Source organism: Amphiprion ocellaris, chromosome 13 (genome assembly GCF_022539595.1).
Source record: "Amphiprion ocellaris isolate individual 3 ecotype Okinawa chromosome 13, ASM2253959v1, whole genome shotgun sequence".
NCBI classification, from domain to species: Eukaryota; Metazoa; Chordata; class Actinopteri; family Pomacentridae; genus Amphiprion; species Amphiprion ocellaris.
Window position 1 is genome coordinate 22,943,992 of NC_072778.1, and position 14,034 is coordinate 22,958,025.

Consider the following 14,034-nt stretch of genomic DNA (forward strand, 5'->3'; position numbering starts at 1 on the left):
ATTGTGTTTTTAATGGAAGTGTGGGCAGGTCACTGGTGTGAAAGGAGAATATAAGAACCAGGTGGGCAATCAGTGTAGGGAGTGAGAAGGAGGGGGTCAGGCTGAAGCTCTGCTCTGCTGCTGCAACTGCCATCATTGACTGCACCTGGGTGACTCCTTTGTCTGACTGTTTGGTTGGTGAGCTGTATTTTGTAAATGGAAACTAGTAAAAAAAATGGAGCTCTGGAGCAAAACCTCTTGCTGTTGGGCTGCTTTCTATGGTGCCATCATGCTTTGCCTTTAATGCCGTTCGATTCATCTGAATTGTAGAGGTTTATCACCACCAAAACCCTACAGTGACTATGTGGGGAAAAAAACAATGTTTTCTGATGAGGCACAGAATTCTTTTACAGAGACATCTGTTTAGTGTACCTCAACAGAAGACTACAATTTGATGACAATCTCTGTTACTTTAGGCATGGCTTTACACTTCAGAGAGACAGCCTTCTACAACTGTTAAATTATTTTTCTACACAGGCAGTAGGTCATCTATAGCAGTTCAGCCAGGGGACTTGCTGAGGTGCCCCCGATTCAGATTTTATTTTTTTTTTCAGGCTTTTACCTTCAGGTATCTCTTCCAATAAGTCTATGACTTCAGTAAGAATAACAGGCAAGGTGACAGATGACTTTGTCCAACCTAAAAAGTGGGGTAAGAAAATAAATAATATGCTCATATTATAAAATATATCAAGAACCATGCTTTGATTTCATGTTTGTTATAAAACTGGTCATATCTGCTTAGTCAGTTAGGAAATTAGGAGCTAATGCCCAGTAATGAAACTACTGGGAAATGTTACAGTTTTGAATTGTTTGACATTTAGCAGTATGAAGTAGGGGTTTACCTATCTCTGTCATTCTTTTGTGGCAACATCTGATAAAATTAAGGCCAACAAATTACCTATATTGAGTAAGGGAAAGTAGCCTTTTCTCAATAATTAATAGCATTTTAAATTACTAATTAATTAGTAACTGAGAGCATACACACACATTACCAGGTTTTAAAGGACTTGAAATCCTGAACAAAACATAGAAAAATAAATGTTATTTATAAATTACAAGGAGAATCTAAATCAATAGATTTTTTTTTGTTCGTTTTGTTTTTGACTTTGCAACCATGCATTCAATTGGGTGGTGTTAATAAGTCCCCTAAATATTTTTTTGTTATTGTAGCAGTCATCACTCAGTATTTTGTTTGCTTATGCAAGAGACATGGGGGCTCATTAATTCTGTGAATGCTTAGCTCCACTGCAAGCCAGAATCTGAAGTCAATGTTTCCTTCTGTAAATGCTTTACAAAGTCCTTCCATCCATTTTCTATACACCGCTTAATCTTCATTAGTGTCATGGAGGGGTTGAATCCTATCCCAGCTGATTTAGGGTGAAGGCAGGTGACACCCTGGACAGGTTACCAGTCTATCACAGGGCTACACATTGAGACAAACAAACACATTCAAATTCTACAGATAATTAAGAATTAGCAAGTAACCTCAGCATATTTTTGGACTGTGGGAGGAAGCCGGAGTACCTGGAGAAAACCCATGCATGCACAGGGAGAACATGCAAACTCCATGCAGAAAGACCCCAGGCCCAAGCCAGGACATGAACTGGGGATCTTCTAGCTGTGAAGTGACAGTGCTAACCACTGACCCACTGTGCAGCCCACACTACAAAGAGGTGCTGTACAATTTTTTTAATGTATGACATATTCATTTACAGTGTGAACTACAATAAAATTATTACTGATGGTCCATTAGGTGGATCCAGTAATGTTTTAAATGTTTTCTTTTTATGCACCTCCCCCATGACCCCAAATAATGGGTGCACTTAAATACACTGATACAGAAACCACCTTGTTCTTGCACTTGCAATTTAAATTTGTTCAGAGTCTAAAAGTAGTGTGTGGTTGGATGCATTCATTTTGGCCAACGTATGCCTCATACATCCTCTTCACTTACCACTTCCAACCTAAAAATCATCCACCCACCATTAGGAATGCTCCAAAGAAAGAAGTGACAAGAAGGAAGGAATCTTCAGTTGGCTCACATCTGACCTTGGTTCTCAGAGGATACATAGAGAGATCTTCACTGCAGAGATGATGAATGAATATAATTGACACACAGAAAAGAAAGTCTAACACACTTCTAGCAGGCCCATAAAATCTATTCTATAATCTACTACTCTATTATCTACATTACATCACCACCTGGGAGAAAATTCTCACTGTTCTCAAACTATGTGCAATGTTTTGGATATTATGGTATACAATATTGTATGAATATCTCGGGCACCTAGATATTTAGTTTCCTATCTTTAATACAGTACCATCAGGGAGCTGTCTGTTTGATCCCAAATTACTTCTGTTACGGCACAGTGAGCCAAATCATACAGCTGGAGTCATAAAGAACTTTAGGTATAGAGTCCTAATTAGTATGCTAAGACTGGTGATAAACATTATGTTGTATTTATGATTTAATGTAACCAGTCATGTCAGTGTTTATGGTATTGTAATAGCCTCACTTTACAAGTCATTACTTGTCTTACCCTAAGATTTCAGTGCTTGCAAATCTTTTCAGTATGTCTCTGACTCTGTTCTTCATACTCCCCAGAGTCATCAAGCCACCAATCCCTTCTCCCCTGCCCCTCTCCCCCTTCCCCACAGCTTCCTCTATCCCTCAAGTCATGTAAATCTTTGCTCTCCTTGTCCTTCTCTTTTATTCTGGTGAAGGGGAGAAAGGGTAACATTTGGATTGGTTCAAACTGTATATACGAGAAAAGGCCAGCCTGACATTTTACACAGCTGCTACATTTTATTACCGTGCATCCCAGTATGTGTCTATATGTGTGAGGTCTAGGGGAAAAAATGTGCATAATGAAAGAGAATATGGAGAAGGACAAGAGATGAAGATATATTTTATAGATTGAAGCCTTCCATCTTCCTTCATCTGCACCCTGAACACTTCAACTTCTCCCTACTCTCTTAACCTCAATCTTCTTTCCTCTTATCATCATTTGAGCTTCAATGCCTCATTCTGTGGTCATGTTTTGTCTCCTGATTTGCATTGCATGAAATGTACTCTCGTTCATTGCGTTTTCTCTATTTTGCTTTTTCGGATACAAGAAATATATGTGGCAAATCTCTCATAAAGATGTATGTTCACAGAAATAATTTAAATAGGTCAGTGTTTTGATACATGTTCCTTCACAGTTCCCTTCACAGTTTATACTGGCCACGTTTACATGAAGTTTTTTAATTCGGAATTATTAATTCAGAATTAAATCATTTGGAATTAAAGTTTTGTGCTTCACGTTTACATGGAAATATTAATTCTGAATTAACGTTTACATGGACCGCACGTTTATCCCCTTCCTTAATTCCGCTTTAACGCTTGGGTGTTGGAAAGGATTCTGATTGGACAGGAAGTGGACGTGACGTATCCCTGTTTACTGGAAGAAAACAAACTTCATTTGCCGCAGCATTTCTTTTCCCCAACAACATGGAGGAACAACTAATAAGCACGCTTTTCACTTTGCTTTTTATTGTCGTTTTGAAACAGCAACTCGACAATGGCGTACTACTTCTGTTGCATCACTTGAGAAGGAGAAGAGAGATAGAATACCGGAGAAGGGAGGCAGACGACCAAGCTGTGTATGTTGCTACGTCATCGCTACGTGAGGAGCCAAGCATGCGCAGAATGACCGGAATTAACTAAAGCGGAATTAACTGTAAATGATCTGTATTTATATAGTGCTTTACTATACCTGTAACGATACCCAAAGCGCTTTATATTATACATCACATTCACACACACATTCACACACTGATGGCGGAAGCTGCCATGCAAGGCGCTAACCACGACCCATCAGGAGGAGTTAGGGATTCGGTGTCTTGCTCAGGGACACCTCGACATGAGCTCTCCAGGCCAGGATTGAACCGGTAACCCTCCAGTTACAAGACGGCCACTCTACCCACTGAGCCATGCCGCCCCTGTGTACATGAATAGAACGTACACAGGAATTAGTTTATTCGGAATTAACATCGGAATAAACCAGGTAGTTTATTCGGAATTAAGTTTATTTGGAATTAACTTTTCAATTCGGAATTAAGTGTTTACAAGGAGATTTTAAAGCCGAATTAACTTTAATTCCGAATTAAGGAATTAAAGGTCTCATGTAAACGTGGCCACTGCAATCTGTTCTATTGTTGCGTTAAATGAGATAGTCATTTCGATTCATGTCACATTGATTAGACTCAAGTTGACAAATGGTTCCTTGTCGAAAATGTTTTAAGAAGCCTTCATTTTTTTCTTTCATGAAGTCATCTATGTTGTACAGAATTATGTTCAATAGTGGAACGCATGCACAATTTGCTGGGACAGAGATCTGTAAGAAAACATTGTAGCTGTGTGTGCATGACACTATTTAGACTAAAATTTAGACTGACAGATGCCACTCACTACTCAACGCTGGACCGTGTACGACCAACAATTAGTTCTACACATTGTACAGTCTAGCTCTCTGTATCTCTTGATCCTGTTTTTGTCTGCTCCCTTCCAGTCTGGACTCCCGCCTGTTCGTGTTTCCCCTTGGATCCTCTGTCTCCATTCTCCTGCCTCCACTGTCCCTCTGGTATGCCGTGGACTTCATTTCACTCACCTCATCTCCGGATCCAGTCTGTCTCTTGTAAATCCTGCCATGCCACATGCCTTGTCTACACCTTGGCTGCCTGCCAAGCCACACACCTAGGACTCCCTCTGCTTCTTCTCATGGACTCTTCACCCCGTATTACCCCCCAGCTAAGTCCCAACATTTCTCCGAGCCAGACTGGTAGTTAATTCTGTGATCTCTAGGTTAATATGGTATATTATTCTGGATTCTGTCAGGTTAGTATAGTGTTTTCTTATATATATATTGTCTGGTTAGTATAAGACATCTTGTTTATTGCCAACTTAGGTTTGTATACCTGTCTAGTATTTTGGCCAGTTCTTCCTGGTATTTTTCTACATGTGTATTTCCAAAAGTTGTATTTCTGTATTTGTCATCCTGCCTAGGTGTTACCTATTGTGGGTACTTTATAGTGTTTTTTGCTTCAGTCTTTTGTTAGTTATCCTCTAGCCTACTAGAGGGCCTTTACACTTCGAGTCGCCTTAAGCGATGTTCTTCATGTGACTGTTCTGATTGGAGTCTCTAGCCTCAATTGTAGTTCTTCCTGTTGTTACATACATTGTAAAATAAAAACCCTCTCTGTGTCATGTCTTATATCCTGCACCTGAGCCTCTAGATACAGTAACAAGGTCCAACTTGGGGAAGGTGGAGGTCCATGGAGGTGGGGAAAGGCTGAACTGAGTAGCAGCAATGGATACTTACTTTTGACTGTGAGGTTATTTAATCCACAGAAATAAGTGCAGGGTCTGAGGGTCCTATCATTCTTTCCCGTGAAGAAGAGCCCAGAGAAAAGGAGGAATGATGATTCCGGCTGTATGGGAATCCTTAATATAATTCTCCATGGTGACTTGCTCTGGGGGCTACACCGTTGTTCAGTGGTTAGCACTGTCGCCTTGCAGCTAGCGGATTCCAGGTTCGCGTCCTGGCCGGGGCCTGGGATCTTTCTGCATGGAGTTTGCATGTTCTCGCTGTGCATGCGTGGGCTTTCTCTGGGTACTCTGGCTTCCTCCCACAGTCCAAAAACATGCTAGTTTGTGGTACACAGGGGGAACATGGGTCAGATCAGTGGGTTCAGCCAGAGGTCACAAGGTGATCACAAGGTGATCACAAGGTGATCAGATGCAGGTGAGCCAATGCTAGCAGCTGTCTCCAATCCCTGCAATAATCAGATGCACTGCACACACAGCAGAGATAACAGGAGAGAGGGACAGGGAGAGTGACAGAAAGAGAGAGAGGGTTTGGCAGGGGCTGGGGCTGTAGCAGATTTCCTAACACCTTTGTATTATCTGAAAACACTGTGACAGCAATATTATTAAGTTGAATCAAGTAACATTTTCATATCATTTTCAGCATGGTGCAAGTCTGAATTTGCATACTATAACATTAATGGATATGTACGTTACCATTGTATCTGGAGTTCTATGAAGTACTTCTTTCCACTTTTTACAGCCAAAAATAATTTAAAACACCATAAAGAGCGTAAAAGAAACAGTTCACTGCCAAAATCACAAAACGCATTTCTATTTTTCTTTTCCCTACAATTTCACATCTATTACGAACAGAATAATGATCTCATGGCTAGTCACACTTTTAGTTTTCTGTACATCAGACAGGTGAGCTGCCAGACACAGAGACGCAGTTTGTCAGCTGCAAATATTTTGTTACATAGCAACTGTCCTCCAGTTGAGTCCTGAGTATTGAGCTCAGCTGTCAGGATATATGTGTTTTACTGTTAAAAAATGGGGGGTATATTATTATCATCACACTAAGTTTTAAATGCTTAGGAAATTGTCAGGCCTGCCTCAGCAGGCTCTGGCTAGGGCTCCTCCCCCCTCTCTGTTTTGGTTTCCTTTTTAGGTGTTGTGTACGGTGGCAGCGGCAGCAGGTGCAGGCAATCCGGTGAATCTGCGGAAATGGAAACAGGTGTGCCAGGACCAATCGGGCGCCGACCTCGACTCCTTTTATTGGGACTCCAGTCATCAGTTCGACGCCGGATCGTGAATGCTCACAGTCAGTCTGCCTCTTGTTTTCCTGAAACCAAGTTCCAGATCTGTGTGTGTAGTAATTTCTCTCTGATCCTTTCAGTTCGGACCTCGCCTGCTCAGCTGACGGAGCCCTCTTGGCCGACTGGACTCATCGCTGCCTCTGCGTTACCAAGCCGCCTACAGGAATCAACTCCATCCCGCTGCGGCCCCAGTCCAACCTCCACCTGCTGTCGCTGCCAGGACCACCAGCTTCCGCTCTTGCCCATTACCACCTAAGCCGACAGTACGGCCCCGAACACGAGCAGGGCTTAGTTTAGTTAGTGTACGCTTTGTTGTAGTTCTCTGATAGTTACAGGCCGGGCTAAAGGAAACACCCGGCGCCTTGGTATTTCGCTCTAGGTTTGTGAACTTCGTTTGTAGTAGTCACATGTTTTCATAGCCTCGAGTTTTGACTGTAGTTAAGTGTTTGTGAACTTCGTTTATAGTAGCCATATGTTTTCATAGCCTTGAGTTTTGACTGTAGCTGAGTTTTAGTTCAACCTCAGTACTTATAGATTATAGTTACGCTTTCGCCTCAAGTCTCCCTAGTTTTGAGTTTCATAGCTGCGCTTTCGTTCCAAAACTCTCCTGCCCAGGTTGTACCTGCCGTGGGTCGGTTCTTGTGTTTTGAGTTGGTTAATAGTAGTTCGTACCACCCACCTATAGGGGCACTCTAGCTCTAAGTGGAGTACTGTATCCGGTTCCCTTCCGGACACTAGACATCGGGAATTGTAGTCCCGCTCGCCTTTTGTTATTTCAATAAAAGCATTGTACTCGCACTGCTGTCTCTTTCTCCTTTCCTGTGCCTGAGCCTCAAGGGAATTCCTAACAGAACAATCCGGCCAACATGAGCTCAGCAGGAAATGAGATTGAGGTAGACGGAGCAGTCGGGATGTCCGTAGAAGAGTTTATGTTAAATCAAGGTACAATGTCAGAACAACATAGTGGCCAGTTGCAGAACCTATCTGCTAGCAACAACGCCATGTACCAGCAGTTATCCACGCTCACTGAAAGAGTCAACCAACTGGCCGCGCGTCCTGCCGCACCCGCTCGGACAGATAACCCCGTAAGCTCCGCCGCTCCTATAAAGGAGCCTCACGTTCCGTTTCCCGAGCGATATAGTGGCGATTTTGGCTCGTGTCAGGCGTTTTTAACGCAGGTCTCCCTAGTGTTTGACCTCCAACTGCATTCATAGTCCTCCGATAAAGTCAGGATAGCCTTCTTAGTTAGTTTATTAGCTGGAGAAGCTTGTGATTGGGGTACGGCTGTCTGGCTGCAACAGGGGCCTCTGTGTCAGTCCTACACGGCCTTTGTTAACGAGATGCGGAGGAATTTCAACCACCCCCTCCAGGGAAGAGACACCTCAACCAGACTCATGAACATTAAACAGGGAACTCGGAGTGTGGCGGAATATGCCATGGAGTTCCGGACGTTGGCGGCGGAGGCGGGGTGGAACGACGTAGCCTTACGCGGATCATTTTACAACGGACTGAACGAAGATTTAAAGGATGAATTAGCCATGAGAGAGGAGGCTTCGACACTGGAGCAGTGGATCTCGTGCGCATTAAAATTGGATAATCGCTTGCGGGAGAGACGGCGAGAGAAGCGGATCCGTTCCGGCTCCCCTAAGCCCCGGCCCCTGCCCAAACCAACTCCGTCACCTTCCCCCCACCCGGATCCAGAGCCCATGCAGCTGGGTCGGGCAAAACTGACCCCGGGGGAAAGACAGCACCGCCGGGATGCGGGCCTGTGCCTGTACTGTGGGAAGTCGGGTCATTTTGTTGCCACCTGCCCCAGACTGCCGCCAAAAGATTCTGCTCACCGGTAAACGGGGAGATTCTGGTGAGCCGGACAACCACCTCCCCTCCTCCACGTTTTCAGTTGGGAGCTGAGCTACGTTGGGGATCAGTGTCCTTACCTGTGTCGGCCCTGGTGGATTCCGGAGGCGAAGAATGTCTATTAGATTTCGACCTGGTAAGACAGTTAAAAATTCCTACTGTTTTGTTAGACCAACCCTTAGTCGCACGCTCCCTTAATGGTCTCTGCTTAGCTAAAGTGACTAAAAAGACTGTTCCAGTGGATCTAGTTCTAGCTGGAAATCATAGAGAAAAACTCGCTTTCTGTGTCGTAGATCATTCCGATCCCCCCTTAGTACTAGGAATCCCATGGCTTAGACAGCATAATCCCCAATTGGACTGGCAACGAGGAACAATCACCTCGTGGAGCCCCGCATGCCATCAAAGCTGCTTGTCGTCGGCCTTGACACCCCCAAGCCCCGAACCCCCTAGGACCTCGGAACCCATCAACTTAGAGACCGTCCCTCCAGAATATCATGATCTAGCCCCAGTTTTTAGCAAGGATCGTGCATTGTCCTTACCCCCTCACAGACCCTACGATTGTGCCATAGAACTTTTAAAGGATGCAACCTTGCCAACAGGCAGACTATACAATCTCTCTAAACCAGAGCAGATGGCCATGGAAACCTATATTCGGGACTCTCTAAATGCCGGAATTATACGTTCCTCCTCGTCCCCAGTAGGAGCTGGATTCTTCTTCGTGGATAAGAAGGACGGATCCCTTCACCCCTGCATAGACTTTCGAGGCCTTAACGCCATCACGGTAAAAAACTCTTATCCCTTACCGCTGATTAACTCTGCTTTTACTTCCCTTCAAGGAGCCACCATCTTCACCAAGTTGGATTTACGAAACGTTTGAATTCACGACAAGCTCGTTGGACGTTATTTTTTGGACGTTTTAACTTTACCATATCATACCGCCCTGGGTCTCGAAATATTAAACCTGACGCTTTATCCCGACAGTTCACCTGCTCAGAAGAACCAAGGTCTCCGGAGAATATCCTGCCAACTTCCTGCCTGGTGGCTACCTTGACGTGGCAGGTGGAGAACCAGGTCCGAGAGGCACTTCGACTTCAACCCGACCCAGGTAACGGTCCACCTAATCGTCTTTTTGTCCCAGACTCTGTACGTTCACAGGTGTTACAGTGGGCGCACGCTTCAAAAGTTAACTGCCATCCTGGGATAACCCGCACCTTGGAGGTCCTTAAAGGAAAGTTTTGGTGGCCGGCCATGGAGGCTGACACTAAGGAGTTCATCGGGGCCTGTACCACCTGTGCTCGCAATAAGACCTCCACTCAACCCAGCTATGGCCTTCTCCAGCCGCTTCCAGTTCCCCGGCGACCTTGGTCCCACATCGCCGTGGATTTTGTTACGGGTCTGCCACCCTCACAAGGTAATACTGTTATCCTCACCATTGTAGATCGTTTCTCCAAAGCTGCCCATTTTGTGCCCTTGCCAAAGCTTCCCTCAGCCAAGGAGACAGCTGATGCCATGGTCAACCACGTGTTCCGCCTGCATGGCATACCGGCAGACATTGTTTCGGACCGAGGCCCCCAGTTCACGTCGGCTGTTTGGAGGGCCTTCTGCTCTGCCTTAGGGGCCACGGTTAGTCTCTCCTCTGGGTTTCACCCGCAATCTAATGGGCAGACTGAAAGAACTAACCAGGCCTTAGAGGTTTTTCTACGTTGTATGGTCTCTGATAATCCCTCCTCTTGGAGCGAAAGGCTTCCCTGGGTGGAATACACTCACAATGCTCTTTCCAACTCTTCCTCGGGCCTTTCACCCTTTCAATGTTCTTTAGGATACCAGCCGCCTCTGTTTTCCTCCCAAGAGCAGGAGATCAATATTCTGTCTGTCCAGTCCATGATCAGACATTGCCAGAGCACCTGGAAAAGGGCGCGGAGAGCCCTCCTTCAAGCGTCATGGCGGATGTCCATCCAGGCCAACCGCCACCGGAGGCCTGCTCCGACCTACCAGCCGGGTCAGCGCGTATGGTTGCGGGCCAAGGACCTTCCACTGAGGGTAGAATCCAAGAAGCTGGCTCCGCGTTATGTGGGACCCTTCCCTGTGGAGCGTATGGTGAATCCTAGTGGGGTACGTTTACGCTTACCTGCTTCTATGAAGATACATCCTACCTTCCATGTGTCTCAAATCAAACCTGTTTTGGAGAGTGCTCTGGCCCCCCCTGTCCATCCCCCTCCACCTCGCAGGGTCGTGGATGACGCTCCTGCGTATACTGTTCATCGACTCCTAGATGTTCGCCGCCGGGGACGCGGATTACAGTTCTTGGTGGATTGGGAAGGATACGGACCTGAGGAGCGGAGCTGGGTCTCGCGTCGAGGGAGGCGCCCGTCGGGGGGGGGGGCGGGGGGTACTGTCAGGCCTGCCTCAGCAGGCACTGGCTAGGGCTCCTCCCCCCTCTCTGTTTTGGTTTCCTTTTTAGGTGTTGTGTACGGTGGCAGCGGCAGCAGGTGCAGGCAATCTGGTGAATCTGCGGAAATGGAAACAGGTGTGCCAGGACGCCGACCTTGACTCCTTTTATTGGGACTCCAGTCATCAGTTCGACGCCGGATCGTGAATGCTCACAGTCAGTCTGCCTCTTGTTTTCCTGAAACCAAGTTCCAGATCTGTGCGTGTAGTAATTTCTCTCTGATACTTTCAGTTCGGACCTCGCCTGCTCAGCTGACGGAACCCTCTTGGCCGACTGGACTCATCGCTGCCTCTGCGTTACCAAGCCGCCTACAGGAATCAACTCCATCCCGCTGCGGCCCCAGTCCAACCTCCACCTGCTGTCGCTGCCAGGACCACCAGCTTCAGCTCCTGCCCATTACCACCTAAGCCGACAGTACGGCCCCGAACACGAGCAGGGCTTAGTTTAGTTAGTGTATGCTTTGTTGTAGTTCTCTGATAGTTACGGGCCGGGCTAAAGGAAACACCCGGAGCCTTGGTATTTCGCTCTAGGTTTGTGAACTTCGTTTGTAGTAGTCGCATGTTTTCATAGCCTCGAGTTTTGACTGTAGTTAAGTGTTTGTGAACTTTGTTTATAGTAGCCATATGTTTTCATAGCCTCGAGTTTTGACTGTAGCTGAGTTTTAGTTCAACCTCAGTACTTATAGATTATAGTTACGCTTTCGCCTCAAATCTCCCTAGTTTTGAGTTTCATAGCTGCGCTTTCGTTCCAAGACTCTCCTGCCCAGGTTGTACCTGCCGTGGGTCGGTTCTTGTGTTTTGAGCTTGTCAATAGTAGTTCGTACCGCCCGCCTATAGGGGCACTCTAGCTCTAAGTGGAGTACTGTATCCGGTTCCCTTCCGGACACTAGACATCGGGAATTGTAGTCCCGCTCGCCTTTTGTTATTTCAATAAAAGCATTGTACTCGCACTGCTGTCTCTTTCTCCTTTCCTGCGCCTGAGCCTCAAGGGAATTCCTAACAGGAAATTATAAATAAAAGAAAAAGTTATGTGTTTTTTGGATAGTTGCACAAGCTGCTGTTGGTTTAGAGATAGTGGGTTGTTTATTAATACATTAATATGAATTTTAAGTTACTTGAAGTACTGTTCAGTAGTGCGTGTATAGCAAATGTCACAGACATACAGACTTTCTCCATCCCTGTGGTGGATATTTCCACTATATGAAGCTTTGAGGAATATGGACGCTGATAAAGTCTGCAAAAGTTTAGCTTGTACTACACAAATTAACAAGTCCATCTGTGAAGCTTCCTGTTGTACTTACACTTCAGAAGGCATCTCAGTTATGATAATGCTTTTAAACACAACAGCAGCTCAGCTGTTAAATTGTAATTACTATTTCAGAAATTATGGTGTAAAATAATTCCAAACCGCATCACTTTGAGTGTTATAGTCTCTGCTTTGAAATGTATTTTGGATAAAGTGATCAGTAAGAGTAGGTAAAACTGTTTGCTAGACACTGAGATTAAAAAAAACAAAAAAAACAAAACAGATTTGTGTCACATGAGAGACACAAAACCAGAATTAGGACACTTTAAGCTTCAGTTAAAAAGAAAATACAGGGTATCAAACTTACTATGAACAATATGGATAATTTTATTAATTCTGCTATTAGTTTGAAACAGGGTGTCACTTGCTCCTGAACTGTTGTTTCTTTATAAAAATATATACATCAGTGGTTTTGCCATGCTCATATTGTTTTATTTAGATTTATCTTAGCTCCTGCATACAATGAAAATACCATGCATAGAACACTAAATTATAATAAGTATGAGGTCAGAGTCAGAGTATACAGATCCCATAATAAGACACTGGAAATAGAACCTAACAGGCAGGACATGAGACCACATGTCTCATAAGTTGGAGAACAGTCCAATTCTGTGGGGACAAGAAGACACCATTACAAAAAAGAACTGCAGTGATTTCTCCAGACAGAACAAAGTATTGAAAAAAACTTTCTTTGTCTGTGAATATGAAAATAGGACAGTGCAGTGCAAGGGTCCTCTGAGACACTTTAATTATGAATAGAAAATGAGAGAGATAGAACAGAGGCAATGATTTATTTTTTCTTTTGTCTTTCCCTCTTACTGATGTCTGTGACAGTGACACAGGAATCAGTTTTGGTAGGAAGTAAAAGTGATGTGCTTTAGTATGGTCTAATGGAAATACCGTGAAGTGGGTCTTGGTAACACTGTTTCCAGTGTGCAGACTGCCTACCGAGTGTAAGGATTTATACAGAACATATGCAGCACAGCACAAGTTTTTGTTGCAGGTCAGTGTGACATTTTTCCATATAAAGTGACAGGAAATTCTGCTGCAACTTCACCCCAACAGTCCATGTCTGAAGAGGCTTTCAAGGGGTGTGATTTCTGTTTTCTTCACTTTGACCACACATAAACTAAGAAAGGTGATGAGATAAGCATTTTAAAAGCAATAGTTCACACAATTAACATTTTCTTACCATATTCTGTGTACATGAAAAAAAAATCTGCACAAGGAAACATCTTCATCTTCAAAACACTGTCTACATTAAAGATTAAAGATTGAGACTTTATTGTCATTGTTCAGAAGTACAACGAAATTTGTCTGGAAGAACACGACAATTAGCAGCAGTGCAAATAATAAAAATAGATAAAAAATACTCTTAAAAAATAAAAAGAAGAATCAACTATATACAAACAAAGTAAAGTGGTCAGTGCTGATAAAGTGGTCCAGTGTTGAAGTAGAGTTCTTATTGCACAGATGAGCCGGGAGGGGGGAATGTCTGGGTGGTGGGGCAATGGGTGGGGGGGTGTGATGGCAGTGACAGCTCTGGGGAAGAAGCTGTTCTGCAGTCTGCTGGTTTTTGTTTTTAATGACCGGAATCTTTTCCCTGATGGAAGGGGGACAAACAGTCTGTGTCCAGGATGGGTGGGATCTCTGGCGATGCTGCTGGCCTTTTTCCTCAGCCGGCTAGCATAGACACAGTCCAGGCTAGGAAACTGTGC